The sequence below is a fragment of the Peromyscus maniculatus genome, chromosome 3, assembly GCF_049852395.1.
Source record: "Peromyscus maniculatus bairdii isolate BWxNUB_F1_BW_parent chromosome 3, HU_Pman_BW_mat_3.1, whole genome shotgun sequence".
Lineage (NCBI taxonomy): Eukaryota > Metazoa > Chordata > Mammalia > Rodentia > Cricetidae > Peromyscus > Peromyscus maniculatus.
The window spans coordinates 5,532,424-5,547,906 of record NC_134854.1 but is presented as its reverse complement, the minus strand read 5'-3'; the positions used below and the strand labels follow the sequence as shown (position 1 = coordinate 5,547,906).

Genomic DNA, 15,483 nt, shown 5'->3' with positions numbered 1-15,483 from the left:
GACTACAGGCCGTAAGAATCATGTAGTTATCTGTTAGTCTAGACTACAATTTCTCTTCTCCCTTGCAAGAGACAGAAACCTAATCTACCTTTCTGTGTGGATGCTAACCACAAATAACCTTTCTGCGCAGTTTTGTCTGACAGATCACAAGATCCTCCACGGTCCTGAGGACGGCTGCAGAGGCCAAGATAAATAGGTGGGGTTCCCCCTTCAGTCTACTGGCATTAGTTCATTTCCTTTTTTGTCCAACCACATTTCAACACAGCTGTCCATGCTTCAGTCATGCCTATGCAATGAAGTCTCACAAAAGCCCACAGGACAGGGCTCAGAAGGCGTTCCCGGGGCAGAATGCTGGGGGGCTCCTGGGGAGTGGCACCCCAAAAGAGGGTGGGGACTCTGCCCCCGCTTCCCACACCACCTCCGCATCTGTCCACCAGTGATGTCTACACTAGCCTGCAGTGCAGTGAACGTTGAATATAAACCACTCAAATTACTTGAGCCTCAGGAAGGGAGGGATTGTGCAGGCCCCAGTTTATAACTGGTCCAGCAGACCCGTATGTAAAAAAGCAGCCTGGACTTGTAATTGGCATCTAAAGTTGGAGAGGTAGTCTAGAGACTGAACCCCTTAACCCATGAGTCCTCAGTGTCTCCCAGTAGATCAGAGGACACCCACCTGTAATCTGATGCAAAATGTATTTGTTTTCTGGTTGGGAGAGCTCCCATCACCTTCTGAGGACACATCTTTTGCATTTATCCTGATATCTCAGCAGAGGAAGAAACACTGCTTTTCTAATAGGGAGACTCTGCTCTCCTCCGCCTGTCTTCAGGCTGGGAGAATGGTGCACAGCCACGCTGCGCCGTCAGCTCTGCTGGACCACTAACAATGTGCCAATGAAAAACCTGGAGCCCTCAGCCTCTGCAACTGTATGAGTCCATTTCTTCCAACAAACTGCAACATACGTATAATAAATCATGTAGCTACAGAAATGTATATAGTTTATTACACAGAACCTCTCTCTCTACACACACAGGCGCGCGCGCGCGCGCGCGCACACACACACACACACACACATACACAAGCACACAAATGTCCATATCTATAACCTACACATGATTTGTTTTTTTAGGCAAACTTGGACTGATAAAAACATTGTCAAGATTAGGAGGTAAAAAACTGAATTTTCATCCTCTGAGCATTGACTACACAAGAGAGAAATGGGTTGGTACTGAGAGGAAAAGGGGTTACATCTAGAAGAGTCACTAGGGTAAGCTACTCTGCTAACTACAAGCAAAAGCGCAGCGTTCAAAACAAGCGCAAGCAGCAGGTGCACACCGTAATCCCAGCACTCCGGAGGCAGAGGCAGGAGCAGGCAGATCTCTGAGTTCAAGGCCAGCCTGGAATACAGAGTGAGTTCCAGGACAGCCAGAGCTAAATAGTGAGATCCTGTCTCAGTGAATGAATGAATAGAAGAAAGACAGAAAAATGGAGAAACACATTGCAATAATATACAGAATTATACATGTGACTACTGCCAGGCAAAAGCCCAGAAACTTTCTGTATGAAAGGGCCAGACAGAACCAGACTGAAAGAACTAAAGAGATCTGCCTGGCTCTGCCTCCCAAGTGCACCACCAGGTCTGACTCAACTGTGTTTTAATAAAACTTTATTTACGGACAACAAAATATTAAAATTTTATTTTTCAACCTAGTCTGAAAAATTATCTTGGCCTAAAGACTATACAGGATTATGTATATGATTAGCTGAGCCTCAAGAAAAGAGTAATAATTTTTTTAATTAGAGAAAAGTAAAACGGAAGACTGAAAAACTTCCCTAATGGTCCCTAAGTAGTTGAACATCTTTGCTGGATATTTGGAGACTGTGGATGGCTCCCACGGATCATCTCAGAAGGCAGGCCTGCTGCAGAAAAGAGGGCTGAGCAAGTTCTGTGCTGGACCAGACCTCTCATCAGCATGGACCCTCCATGAGAACCGGGAGGCCCCTTCAAATGCAAACACAGCAGAGGCAGCAGAGCCCGGACTTGGTCCTGCTTCAACCCACTGCTGGAGACAGAAAGACACCGACAAAAGTGGTTACTCACTTCCGTTTCCCTGATGATAAGGTCATGCTCACCGGAAGAAGGTGACAGTGTTCTCCTTTATGTGGGTGCTGATGTGAGATCATTTTGGTGACAGGCTTTTAAAAAGTGCGGGTACCTTTGCATCTGACGCTTGACCAACTTCTATAATTTAGCTCTTAGATACATTTCCAGGGCTGGGGAGATGGTTCAGCAGACAAGGCACTTACTGCACAGTCAAGAGGGCAGGAGTCTGGACCCCCAGAACCCACTGAATGCCAGATGGGTCTCTGCCAGGCCAGACAAATTTTTGAAACAGAACAAACAAAAAAGGCAGGTAGGAAGACTGTATTAACATTCAAAAATCCAGTATGAGCCAGGTGTGGTGGTACACACTTTTAATCGCAGTACTTGAGAGGCAGAGGAAGGCAGATCTCTGAGTTGAAGGCCAGCCTGGCCTACAGAGTGAGTTCCAGGACAACCAGAGCTTGGGGGTGGGGGGGCTGTAAACAAATAAACAAATAATGAAGTAAAAATTTAAAAAATAACCCAGTATGAAGACTGGGCTCATGAGCAGAGTCAGCGGAGTATCTGCCTACCATGCACGAAGCCCTAGGTCTGATCCCGAAGCACCACAGAAACTAGATGTCATGATGCATGCCTGCAACCTCAGCATTTAGGAGGCAGAGATGCTGTGGTGTGTAGCAGAATGTTTTAAGGTGTGTTACTTTTGTTTATGTTTCATTTGTTTAACTGTGAAGCTCTTTTACTGTGCTTGTCTAAAACACCTGACGAGCTAATAAAGAACTGGCCACCAGCAAGGCAGGAGAAAGGGTAGGCGGGGCTGGCAGGCAGAGAAAATACAGAGAGGGAGAAATCTGGAAAGGGAGATCGAGAAGGAGCCAGAGAAAGGGCGGACATTAGGGGCCAGCCACCCTGCGACACAACCAGCAAGCCACGGAGTAAGAGTAAGATTTACAAAAGTAAGAGAACAGGAAAAGCCCAGAGGCAAAAGATAGATGGGATACCTGAAGACAAGGAAAGCTGGCAAGAAACCAGCCACGCTAAGGCCGGGCAGTTAAAAGTATAAGTCTCCGTGTGTGTGAATTTACTTGGGAGCTGGGGGGGGCGGGGGCAAAAAAGAGCAAAAACACAACAGTGATGGTCTGAGCAAGAATGGTCCCCACAGGCTCCTATGTTTGAATGTCTAGTCATCAGGGAGTGACACTATTTAAGAAGGATTGGGCCGGGCGGTGGTGGCGCACGCCTTTAATCCCAGCACTTGGGAGGCAGAGGCAGGCGGATCTCTGTGAGTTCAAGGCCAGCCTGGGCTACCAAGTGAGCTCCAGGAAACGCGCAAAGCTACACAGAGAAACCCTGTCTTGAAAAACCAAAAAAAAAAAAAAAAAAAAAGAAGGATTGGGAGGCCTGGTTGGAGGAAGTGTGACACTGGAGGTAGGCTCTGAGGTTTCAAAAGCCTATGCTAGGCCCAGACTCGCCGCCTGAGGATCAGGATGTAGTTCTTGGCCACTGCTCCGGCGCCATCGTGTGCTGCTGCGCTCCACCATGATGACAAGGAACTAACCCTCTGCAGCTGTAAGCAAGCCCCCAGCTCAATGCTTTCTTCATAAGAGTTGTCTTGATCATGGTGTCTCTTCACAGCAATAGGACAATGACTAAGACAGATGGGAAGTTCAAATTTCAAAACCATCCCCTGCTACAAAATGAGCTGGGGGCCAGCGAGGCTACCTGAAACTCTGTTCAAAACACACATCAAAAGGCCTGGCATTGGCTCCCCCGACCCAGCCTGCACTACGAAATAAGAACAGTAACTCAGTATGCAACATATACTGTTATAACTGATATTGTGAATAGACAGATTTTAACATCAAGTGATTTTAAAGATTTCAACACTGAGTACTTAATAGAAATATTAACCTGAAAAAGGGTTTAATATTGGGAGGACACTTTGGTGTGGAATCCTAAAAGACACTTGTTTTTAAAAAATAATCTATACAGAGTGAGAAAATAATAATCTATACAAAGTGAGGAAGTGGGGCAGGGGGTGGAATTTAAAATACAAGTATGGTGCATGTACCTGTAAGACCTTGCACTTAGGAGGTAAATGGTGGGGAGCACAGAGTTCAAAGTCATCCTTGTTCAGACAGGGAGTTCAAGGGCAGAATGGACTGCATGGCACTCATCCCCAAATACAAAACAAAACCTTACAAAAGGAACATGAAAGTTACTGAAAAGAAAAAAAAATTAAGGTTGCCTAACAATTAAAAAATCTTACAAGTTTTTAAGGAAACAACCTAATGTTGTATTGTAGATGTAAATGTCTTTTTAAATAAGAAACACGGAGCCGATTCAGAGATGAAAGCCAAGAGGTCAGAGCAATAGCTAAGAGCTGAGATTAAAAACCTTACCCTTCACTGCCACTGCTGTCCTACCTCTCTGCAAGAGACCTACTTCCTGTGTGTTTGTCCTTTTTATTGACTTTCTATTCTGCCTTCTCATTGGTTGTAAACTCAACCACATGACCTCCTCGTCACTGCCCGTCTGTACAGACCTCCAGGTCTTCTATGGTTGGTATTGAGATTAAAGGCGTGTGTCTCCATGCTGACTGTATCCTTGAACACACAGAGATCTGCCTAGCTCTGCCTCCCAAGAGCTGGGATTAAAATGCGTGTGCCACCACCGTCCAGCTTCTGGGATGGCTTGCTATTAGCTCCGACCCCCAGGCAACTTTATTTATTAACATACAAATAAAAATCACATTTCAGTACAAATAAAATATCACCATATTATATTCTAAGTAGAGGGGAAAAAAATTAAACACAACATTTAAAAAAAAAATCCACTTCTACAAAGTGGTATTCCTAATGGGAGAATACAAAGCCACAGACCAAAAACTTAAAACTTAGTCAGTGGAGTAATTCTTTCAGAATACTGTTCTAGGGAAACATCTTGGGCAGAATGGGATGCAAATGATCTATGCCTAGCCGCCATTGTTTGAGACAGAACTTCAACACCTTGCTCGTCCTGCCTCAGACTCCAATCTCTAGAATTCTGGGATTACTAGCCTGTGCCACCATCCCTGTCCTGTCCCTGAATTTCTCAGTTATCTGAATCAACATCTTCTGGCTTTTCTTGTTTATCTTCGGTAGCACAAAATGGAAATCCATTTAAAGGAGGCTTAACATCTAAATGTGGGAAGTGGAAACACAAGTCCAGAGTGTTTCCCCCAGACTGTTAGTCAATGAGACATAGATGAGGCAAAATAGGACTGCACTGGAGAGACTTCACTGTCTTCCTCAGCCCACAGAAACTGTCCTTAGACCTGCTTCTCAGCTGCTCTTCCTGGCTGGCAACAGGGAAGAACACTTCGGAAACCTGTCTTCTGATCCACAGCAGCCTGGATTCAGCTCCATTCTCCTACACCGGCCAACACAGCTCTAACACCCACTGTCTCTACTTACAAACAGGTTAGGGAAGGTGCCTCACCTAGGCCAACTTTGCCCCAAAGACTTAATGGAACAACAGGTCGGATGGACATTCTGAGAGCAGTGTTGTAACACCAGACATCTCAGTGTTAGCAACTGCAGAGTAGAACTCTGGAGACTATAGAAATCAGAAAGAGACCTACAGTCAGTTCTTCCTGCCTCTCCAGACACATGAGCTAGCTGATGGCTGAAACATGTCAGTTGATCCACATGCATTTAACCATGCTTTCCAACAAAACCCTTAAGAGATTAAAAAGAAAATAAAGAGGATTCTTCCCCCAACCTAATAATATACCTAAGCAACTTTCCTCGTCAATGAAGGAAGCTCATATGCAGGCAGGGCTATTCTCCACTGACTTCCCAGTAGTACAGAAAAAGATGGGTTCTAACCCACAGTCACTCCGTCAGGGTCCCACATACCACCAGAGCTTTTCATTTTCTGAGCTGACAGCCAGAGCTCGGGTCTCTTCGGACACAGAGCAGTTAACCTTACCACTACATCTAAAAAACATTCTGCAGAGGAGGGTACACAAGGTGTGTGCAGGCAGAGTGTCAATAAGCAGGAGTTACGGAGGGCCACTAACTAAAAAGGACTGATAAAAAGCTACAGGTCAAATGGACCTGCCACACCTCCTGTAAATGCTACATGAAGTCATTACTTCAGTGTACTACAAGACTTTCTAGTCAGCCACTAATGCACACACGGACGGAAATGAGTAGCCAGGCTCGAGTGCCCGACATCTCAAGACACACCTGAGGTACACTTCAGCCACCAGTACAATCTTCATTACAAACAGATGTCAGGCAAGGATACCATTCATCAAGTCTTACCAATATTTTACATGGATGAACATCTGAAGACATATTAATAGAATTATTCTACACATGTGGTACTTACGTGTGTGCATGCTTGTGCGGGTCTATGCAGTGTGGAAGGGTATGCACGTATGTGTGTGCGACAACAGACATGACTGTCAGGTGTCTTCAGTTACTCTCTCTGTGGTCTCATTGAAACTCGATACTCATTAGGCTAGGGTGACCAACCAGGGAGCCCTGGAGATCCCCTGGCAAGCACTTTCCAGACTGAGAGATCTCCCCAAACTCCAATATAACTGTTTTTATCTTACATCCTAACCCTCACAATAGCCCTTTAACATCATAAGAGAAGCCATAAAACCCTAGACACCTAAAAACCTTTATTATGAATTTTAAGAAACACACCACCTTTCCCATTAACCGTCTACATGGAGAGAGTGCCCAACACACGTTTCTTGGTAGAACGGTACCAAATGTTCGGTGACACATCCTATCAAGTTCTTTTAAGGCCTCTCCAAAGTGTTGCCCACACCAGGGAGGTCAGAAGCACTGGTGTGCCTTTTAACAGACACATTTTTGTGCTCCTGCAGACCTGCAGGCTCAGAATCCTCCGAGTGGGCATTAAAATCCTGCATGCTTCACAAGCTCTTGGAGTGATTCTCTCTCGGGCTTAGAGCCCAGAGCTTCAGGGTTACAGCACACCAACCCACACGGAGGAAAAAAAAGGAAAAATAAAAAAATAAAAATGGAAACCAAGGGAGACCTAAGACGAATTAAGAACCCGAAGTGCAATTCGTAGGACAGGCATGTTCATTCTTTCCTGGACAAGGAATGGAAATGAGGCTGGATTTCCCCGGGCCAGGCCTGCCAGGTAGAAGAGGACAAGGCAGGCAGTTAATCTGGGGAGTGTGGTGAGGAAAAGAAGACAGATCTCCTGTTTGCAATAGTTCAAACACATTACTCAGGCTTAAACTGTCCACATGTTTTCTTACAGGTCTTCTCTTCTACAAAGCAGAAATCTGTTTAAAAATCTAAGAGCCACTTGAAAAACTGAAATGGTGATTAGCTGTCTGGAACCCAGAACATAAACAAAACAGTGCAGGGTCCTACAAAATAGCCTTCCTCTTTAGAATTCTACAGCTGTTCAAACACCTCAATCCTCCCCTATACCCTTAAGTAAAGATGGACAGACAAACAAATATTATCAAGAAAAACATTACAAAGGGGCAGCAAGATGGTTCAGCAGGTAAGCGTGCTTGCGGACAAGCCTGACATCCAGAGTTCAAGTCCCAGAAGGAAAACCAGCTCCTACAAGCTGTCCCTTTATTGCCACACATAAGCCACAGCATAAGTACTCGCCTCACCCCCTACGTAGGAAAAGAAACAAAGAGAGATAAAAATAAATAAACTTTTCTTTAAAAAAATGACAAGATTAAAAATACATCTTAATTATAGGAGGAACAAAACAGGGTATGGACATTTGAATTTATACACTGTTGGGGTTTTGTTTTTTGTTTTTAAGAAAGAAAACAAGGAAGAAAGGTAGGCATAAATTTACACCTCATGTGGTGGGGGTCGTCATTTCCTGTAACTACTTTACACTTGATAAGGATTTACAGCTTCTTCATCTCAGGTTTCAGGGTTCCCCCTACACAAACACTTCATTTACACTTCAGGTCAAATGGGAAACAGAAGTACACCAAGGTTCACACAGCCACACCACCTCCGTCTGAGACATGCCCCAAGAGTGGTTCCATCTGCCCAAACAGGAAGGCAGGTCAGCAGTCACTGGCACGGCATAGAAAGAAGCCACAAAGGAAAAAATTTATCAGCTAACATAATTTTACAAGCTCCTATTTTTACTGTCCAATGCCCTCCAAAACTCATTCAGAGACCACTAATTGCAGGTAATGCATGGTGCCATTAGTTAGCACAGCTGATCCCACAGCACTGCCTTAACAAGCCTGGTGGAGATGTGGAAATCACCAGTAACCCATTGCTAAGGATACTCACGCAACCATCTAACTGGCACACAAGATGCTCCACTGCCTACCAAGGGGTAGGGGTGGGGGGGGGGGGGCAAAAGAGAAGTTGTGACACGGAGCCTTTGTGCCTGTCACTCGGGTCTACGTAATTCCATCATCCTGTGGCTGCCCATCCCCACAACCATGGAGACGCAGAAAGTCACTGACTGGAGGAATTTGATCTTGCCCTTTTATATTATTTCTTCCTACAAATTAAGGTCGTTTTTAATAAGTAGAGAACATGCTTTTAAGAATCCATGAAACAACCTTAATCACTTGCATAAAGTTAAAAACAAAACCTAGTAAACTGCCAGAGAAATCCAGAAAGTGGAGTACAGCCCCACAAGTAAGGCTAACTTATCCATTCCTCCACGTTTCTGTTTAGTGGCATCGGGAAAGTTATTAACTTTATTTTCTGCATTAAGTGGAGATCTCTCTATACTCCCTAAAGCGCTGTATTAACAATGTTTCCAAAGTCTTGGAAAATGTACAGTCTATTCTGGTCCCACCAGGATTTCACAGGCCTGGGGATCTGCCATTATCATCCAATTTTACTTAATATCTCACGAAACTCATATTTTAATGCGTAGAATCTGAGAACTAGTGATAGGACCCGTGTGAGGGGTTAGGAAAAACAAATATGCGCGTGAAAATACTGGGCAACTGTATCTAAGACAGTCAAGATACGAATTAGTGAGTTTGCATCCATGTATTTCTGCCTAAACAGAAGCAAGGCAAAAGTTTAGATAGTTCTGTATTATAGGAAGTAATTATGTAAGTTGAGGCTGACGACTTCCACCAAGTTACAGCTGGACACACCAATCTCAAATCGTCCAACTGTCACTCATTACTTAGGTATAAGGGCACGGACCATCATGCATACTACAGCTATGAACACAGCAGAAAATAAAAATAAACACAGCGCTCATCAAAGACATAAACACCAATGGGCCAGCTTGCAAAAGGAGAAAGTGGCTCCAGTTTGGCAGAGACGTAAACTTTAAGAGTGAGTCAAGACGGCCCTGCACCGAGTTCAAGCCCAGCCTGGAAGTCCATCCCATCCCGTTCTCCGGGGACGCTCGAAAGCTGCGGGATTCCGACCGCCAGGGGCCAACACCGGCTTCCAGGTGGAGCTCCAGCCCGGTGGCGGCCGCGACCCAGTCGCGCCAGGTGCAGACGCCGCCGCCGAGCGGGCCGCGATGCTCGCACGACCCGGCCCCGCTGCAGCCGCGCCCCGCGTCGGGATGCCAGGCAGCCGGGCGGCCGGCGCGGTGCTCCGCTCCAGCCTCCAGGCGCCCAACCGCGCCCAAGCCTGCCGCCTGCCCGCCCGAGCCTCACCCGCCAGCGGCCGCGCCGCCGTCAGTGCTGCCGGAGGCCGACGGGAGCCTCCTCCTCCTCCTCCTCCGCCGCCGCCGCCGCCGCCGCCTCCCGCTCGCGCCTCGGCTTCCTCCGGCTCCTCCCGCTTCGCCTCGCGCTCGCTCGCCCGCCCGCCCGCGCCGAGGAGGAAGCCAGCTCGCCCCAGCCCTCCTCCCACGCTTCCCGCCGCGGCCAATGGGCCCCGCCGCCGCGCAGCCGCGCACGCCCTCTGGCGGTGGAGGACCGAGCCGGCGCCCCGGCGCGGGGAGGAAGGGCCGCAGCCGGCACGCTCCCCGGGTCGCCTCCTCGGTGGCTCCAGCCCCGCATTGCTCAATCTGGCCTTGCCACGTGGGAGCTGCCGAGTCCGCAGCCAGAGGCTAAGTGGCACCCGAGGAGGAGGGAAAAAATGTGTCAGCGCCTCCGCCCTCAAGTCACACACACGGAATCCCAACCATTCAGGAGGCAGTTTGAAATGACCAGCCCCCTGCTAGACTTGCATCAGGCTAGGACCATGGGGATCTTCACTGACTCCTAGAAACCAGGTAACTGATCATAAAAATCCTGTAGGCAGGGGCATCATTACGAATTCTGCAGCCCTGAATGATCTGTCCAAGAAGAAGAGTACCGCTTGCATTTTACATGCCAGTTTCTTTTTTCAAATTACTAGCACTGTAACAAATGCTTTTCCTCATCTGTTAGGAACTTTATCTTTTGCAAAACTGTCTGGGTAACTGAGAAATTGACACAAATTTTAGTATACGCCATCTGAGAATACATTATTATTTTATGTTTCAAATCCATATCTGAATAATTAGCAACTATTAACTATTACTTATTGGGAAAATTTATGGTAGCAAAAATTAAATTGCAATGAAGTAGTAGGGTTTGATTATGGCAATTATGCTATCAAATTTCAGCTTCCTTCCAAAAACACAAAACACACAACCTAAAAAAGAGTTAGGACTTCTGATGCTTGTGACCCAGGAAAGGGAAAGAAACAGGAAACAGCTGAGCGCCTTCTAAACTCCCAACACTTTTCTTGGTCTTTGTCTTAGTCACTGTCCTACTGCTGTGAAGAGACACCATGACCAAGGCAGCTCTTGTAAAAGGAAGCATTTAATTGTGGGCTTTCTTACAGTTTCAGAGGGTAGTCCATGATCATCACAGTGGGAAGCATACAGGCGTGGAGCTGGGGCACTGGCAGAGAACTTTACATCCTGAGCCGCAGGCAACAGGCAGAGAACAAGAGACATTGCTGGGCCTGGCTAGGGCCTTTGAAACTCAAAGCCCACCCCTAGTGACACACCTCCTCCAAGGCCACACCCCCATCCTTCCCAAACACTTCCACTACCTGGTGTCTAAGGATTCAAATACATGAGCCTGTGGGAGAGAAGTGGCATTCTCATTCAAAGCATCACTATCTTAAGGCATATATTCTCAAGTAGAAATCTATATGCTACTTTAATGAATCAATGAACCAAGACTTAAAAATTCTTTCTACATCACTTACTCAAAACATAAGTTGTGGATCTGGGCTTCCATTTAGAAAGCATTTCACTTTTACAGCATCAAAAAGCTATGACAATGTATATATGCCATCCCTCCAGCTCCTATACCCCACTGAAAGAATTTATGAAGCCTTCTGAGTAGGAATTTCCTGATTGGGAATGAGCTTTTTCCTCTATAACTTAACAGACTAGTAAGGAAACTGTACTTGTCACATTCTTACAACACCACACCTGAATCAATGTTTGTTCCCAAAGTCTGTTTCATCTCCTATTCCCAACACACAAGAAGATGTAGCTCAGAATCCTTCTGGTCAACAATAAAATTAATAATACTGAGTCACAACCAACATTGTTTTGTTTTGATTCGTTGAAATAGAATAGAGCCAAACCATTCCCAAAACATGTGCTGAGTACACTTTGTGGGAATCTGTGTGTTTGTGTTGTGTGTCTGTGTGTCTGTGTTCCATGTCTTGTGTTATAATGTAGACTATATATATTTCTTACTTAGTACAGGTTGTGAGGTGTTTTTTTTGTTTTGTTTTTCTGGGTTTTTTTTTAAGTCAATAAATCACTCCTTTCTAATGGTTGTGACTTAGGCTGTGTTGTGGAAAAGTCAGACTAGCTTCCCATGTTTTATTTGTCAGGGTTAGGGAGCAGAGGAAGTCTCACGTTTAATGAGCACCAGTTAAGGATAATGCAGGGCACTTTACGGCTCCGAGAGGTACTAACTAGCTGGTGGTACTGTGTGTTATAATGACAGGCGATGATCACTTACGCTCTAAAGGTAATGCTGCCTGTATACTTACTACGGGCCAGCACATGCCTAAAATCTTTGCATCTGCCCATTCACTTAATCCTATAAATACAAAGAACGAAAAGAAAGACTAGAAGGAAACTATGCCCAGAGTCCAACTACTAGGACCTCACAGAGCCAAGCTGCAACCCATGCAGTAACTTCATAGCCCCGCGAATTTGATTGCTTAAGAATATCCATGGGCCAGGCATGGTGGCACATACCTTTAATCCCAGCACTTGAGAGGCAGAGGGAGGTGGATCTTTGTGAGCTTAAGGTCTTCCTGATTCACATAGTGAGCCCCAGGACAGCCAGGACCCCATACAAAGATTCTGTCTCAAAAAAAAAAAAAAAAAAAAAAAAAAAAAAAAAAAAAAAAAAGGAGGAGGAGGAGAAGATTCATCTTCTAGTCAATAGATGTAGGGTTTGAGATCAACTACACTCTGTAATTATAAATATCCCATCATATTATTAAACATAAAAAAATTTAAAAGCCTCAGGATCTTAGTTAACTGGAATAGTCCATTTGGAATCATTCTTCTGTATTTAGAAGAATAGATTGTATATAAATATGGTCACCAAGGATTCCAGGGACCATGTCAAGTAACTCAGACCAGAATACTGAATGATGAGAGAGTACCCTATGGGAGGGGAAGTTAAGTATCTCCAAACCATACTAATCACCCACACTGAGGCAATGGTATGGGTGTGTTGTATTGGCCTCCAACCTGCTATGGTTTGGGTTGGTGTCCCCAGAACCATGTGTTAAAGTCTTGGCCTGTGGTACTGCTGGAAGATGTTGGTGTTTGGGTGGGAGTTCACCTCACACAGCTCCTCCCTAAACCCGCCCCTTCAAAGCCCGCCAAACACAGCTCCTCCCCCAGAGAGGCTCAGGGGGATAGATATCTAAGCTGCATTCCCGAAAACAGACTTGTGGTTCTTCCGGTCTGGTCCCCTTCTCCTCTCTGCAGGCAGAGGAATCGCCCAGGAGTGCTTTACCCATTAAACCTGGGCGTTTCCCGATTGGGTTTGTTGCGACCCAATTTGTTGCGACGGTGGAGAGGCCTTCAGGAGGCCTAAAACTGACCAGTTGGGGCCTATAAGAGGTAAGGTCTCAGTGAAGAAGTTCTATTACTGAGGGTGGATTCTTGATTGGGTCACTGGGAACCTATCCACTTCTGTAGCTTGGTTCTCTGCCACTGTGACATGCGGAGTTTCCTGCATGGTGTTTGAGTTTGTAATAACTATTTTTATATGTTAAAGTAATCCTCCTGGCCAGTTCCTGCCATGAGGTCCTGCCATGAGGCCCTGCCATGAGGTCCACAGGCCCCAAAGCAACAATTCAACCAACGTGGATGTAAACATCTGAAATGCTGAGCTGAAAGAAACCACTCTTCCTTTGAGTTGATGATCTCAGGAGTTTTGTCCACTGGCAGAAAGCTGATACAGCCCTGGCCATGCTCTGACATAAATGAATCCCCACAGTGACTCGAGATGTTGCCAATAGACCTACCTGGATGAAACAACCCACAGCGACTTGACATAACACCCGTTTGTTTTGTTAAGTTCTGAAATAGTTTTTAGGATAGAAGTCAAAAATGTAACCATAGAGAATCAGGCTTATTGAGAGGTGAGAGCTGGCTGCTGCTAAAACGACTAGGATTACTTTAAGACATAAAAATATGGAGCCGGGTGGTGGTGGTGCTCGCCTTTAATCCTAGCACGTGGGAGGCAGAGGCAGGCCGATCTCTGTGAGTTCGAGGCCAACCTGGACTACAGAGTGAGTTCTGGGAAAGGCACCAAAGCTACACAGAGAAACCCTGTCTCGAAAAACATTGAGTTATAAACTCCAACTGTGAGAAAAGGCCAGAAACTCCTAGTACTTTAAAAGAAAGTGGGGAGGCATGGCAGATTAATGAGAAGTACAGAGTAAAAGTGAAGCTTTATATCCATACGGGGTAAAATATAAGACTCAGGTGTAGTTTAAAGCTGCAATTCAGAATGTTTATAGGAAGTACACTCAGAATTTCAGCTCTGTCCTTGCTCAAAGAACATAATAATTGTAGAGAAGTTAGAATGCTAACACTTTTCACAGCACTGCATTTTGGTGCACACCCAATACAGTCCTCAAACTACGTGGCTTAATTGGCTATGGTGTATATAGAAAATATACTACAATCATGTACCTTTGCATAAAAAAAGCATACTTAAGTTTTCAGTCTATTACCGTTTTTTTCTATTAACATAAAAGAAAATCTAAATACAATAAAGGTTGGTTGCTTAAATGATAGTTTCCATTCTGCTTCTGGGGTATCTTTCAGTGTGTGAAAATTCAGCATTGTTGTCCAAGTTATAAATTAAATTGAGTGATAGAGTATGTAAGGGTGACCTACATCTTGAAAATGTATTCAAGTACTGACTACAAAGCCAATTCCCTGCCCTTGAAATTAAGTGCAGATGTATATTGCAATTATTAAGATAATAAGTGGACCCCTCAAAATTACTTTTTAATTCTGTCTCATTACATATTACTCCCTAGAAAATTTTCTGACTTAATGTCATAACTTCATGATGCTTTATAAAAGGTTTATATGGTGATGATAAGTCTGTAATCCTGAAAAGAGATGAAAAAACCATGGATCAAATTAAACACATGGAGAGATACAGACCCACATAGGTGTGCACTCAGATACAGACGAACACACATACACACACCCATATACACAGTCACTTTTATATGTATAGTATGCTCATAGCCTAAAAGATATTTTAAAATTATGTTTGTCAGGAGCTGGAGAGATGGCTCAGCAGTTAGAACACTTGTTACTGTTGCAAAGGACCAGGGTTCAGTTCCCAGTACCACATGGTAGCTCATATTCATCTATAACTCCGGGTCCAGGGACTGGGACCCACTCTTTTAATCTCTGAGGGTACCAGGCATGCATGTGGTACACATACATACAGGAAAATACATTAAAAATATTAAATACACCTAAAATATTTTAATTTATATTTGTCAGATTTTTAAAGCAAATGCCTTAAGTGTTTTCACTGCCGTGGAGCAAGTGGGAAAATGTGACTCCACCTCCGACATTCTTGTAACTCTAAGTAAATACAACTAGATAAGCCCCGAGTCAGCAAAAAACACTTCTGTCCGCATTAAAGAAAAAAGATTTGGCCAGAAAAGCTTTACAGAAAATATAACTGAACAAATATTGAATAAAGTTGTGTTTTTCTAAGACATAATTGCTTAGGTCTGTGACTTCATTTCTAAAGACTTAGTGTGGGAACCCCTTAAGCACAAAAGGACTCAGGCTGACTGGGCTGTTTTTATTAAACATTAACTTCTCTGGTTACATTAAATTGCAATGCACTGTTTGCTTTGAAAGGCAAGACAGTAGGAAT

General features: G+C 44.8%; 1 protein-coding gene across 1 annotated transcript in view; it reads right to left on the bottom strand.

Annotated features, from left to right (window-relative positions):
* Positions 1 to 9,895, bottom strand: part of Fam3c (FAM3 metabolism regulating signaling molecule C) — a 48,680-nt gene extending 38,785 nt beyond the window's left edge. The window contains exon 1 of the mRNA XM_076566157.1: positions 9,760 to 9,895. The gene's annotated coding sequence lies outside the window, so the exon portion shown is untranslated. The remainder of the gene's footprint in view (positions 1 to 9,759) is intronic.
* Between the last annotated feature and the right edge of the window lie 5,588 nt (positions 9,896 to 15,483).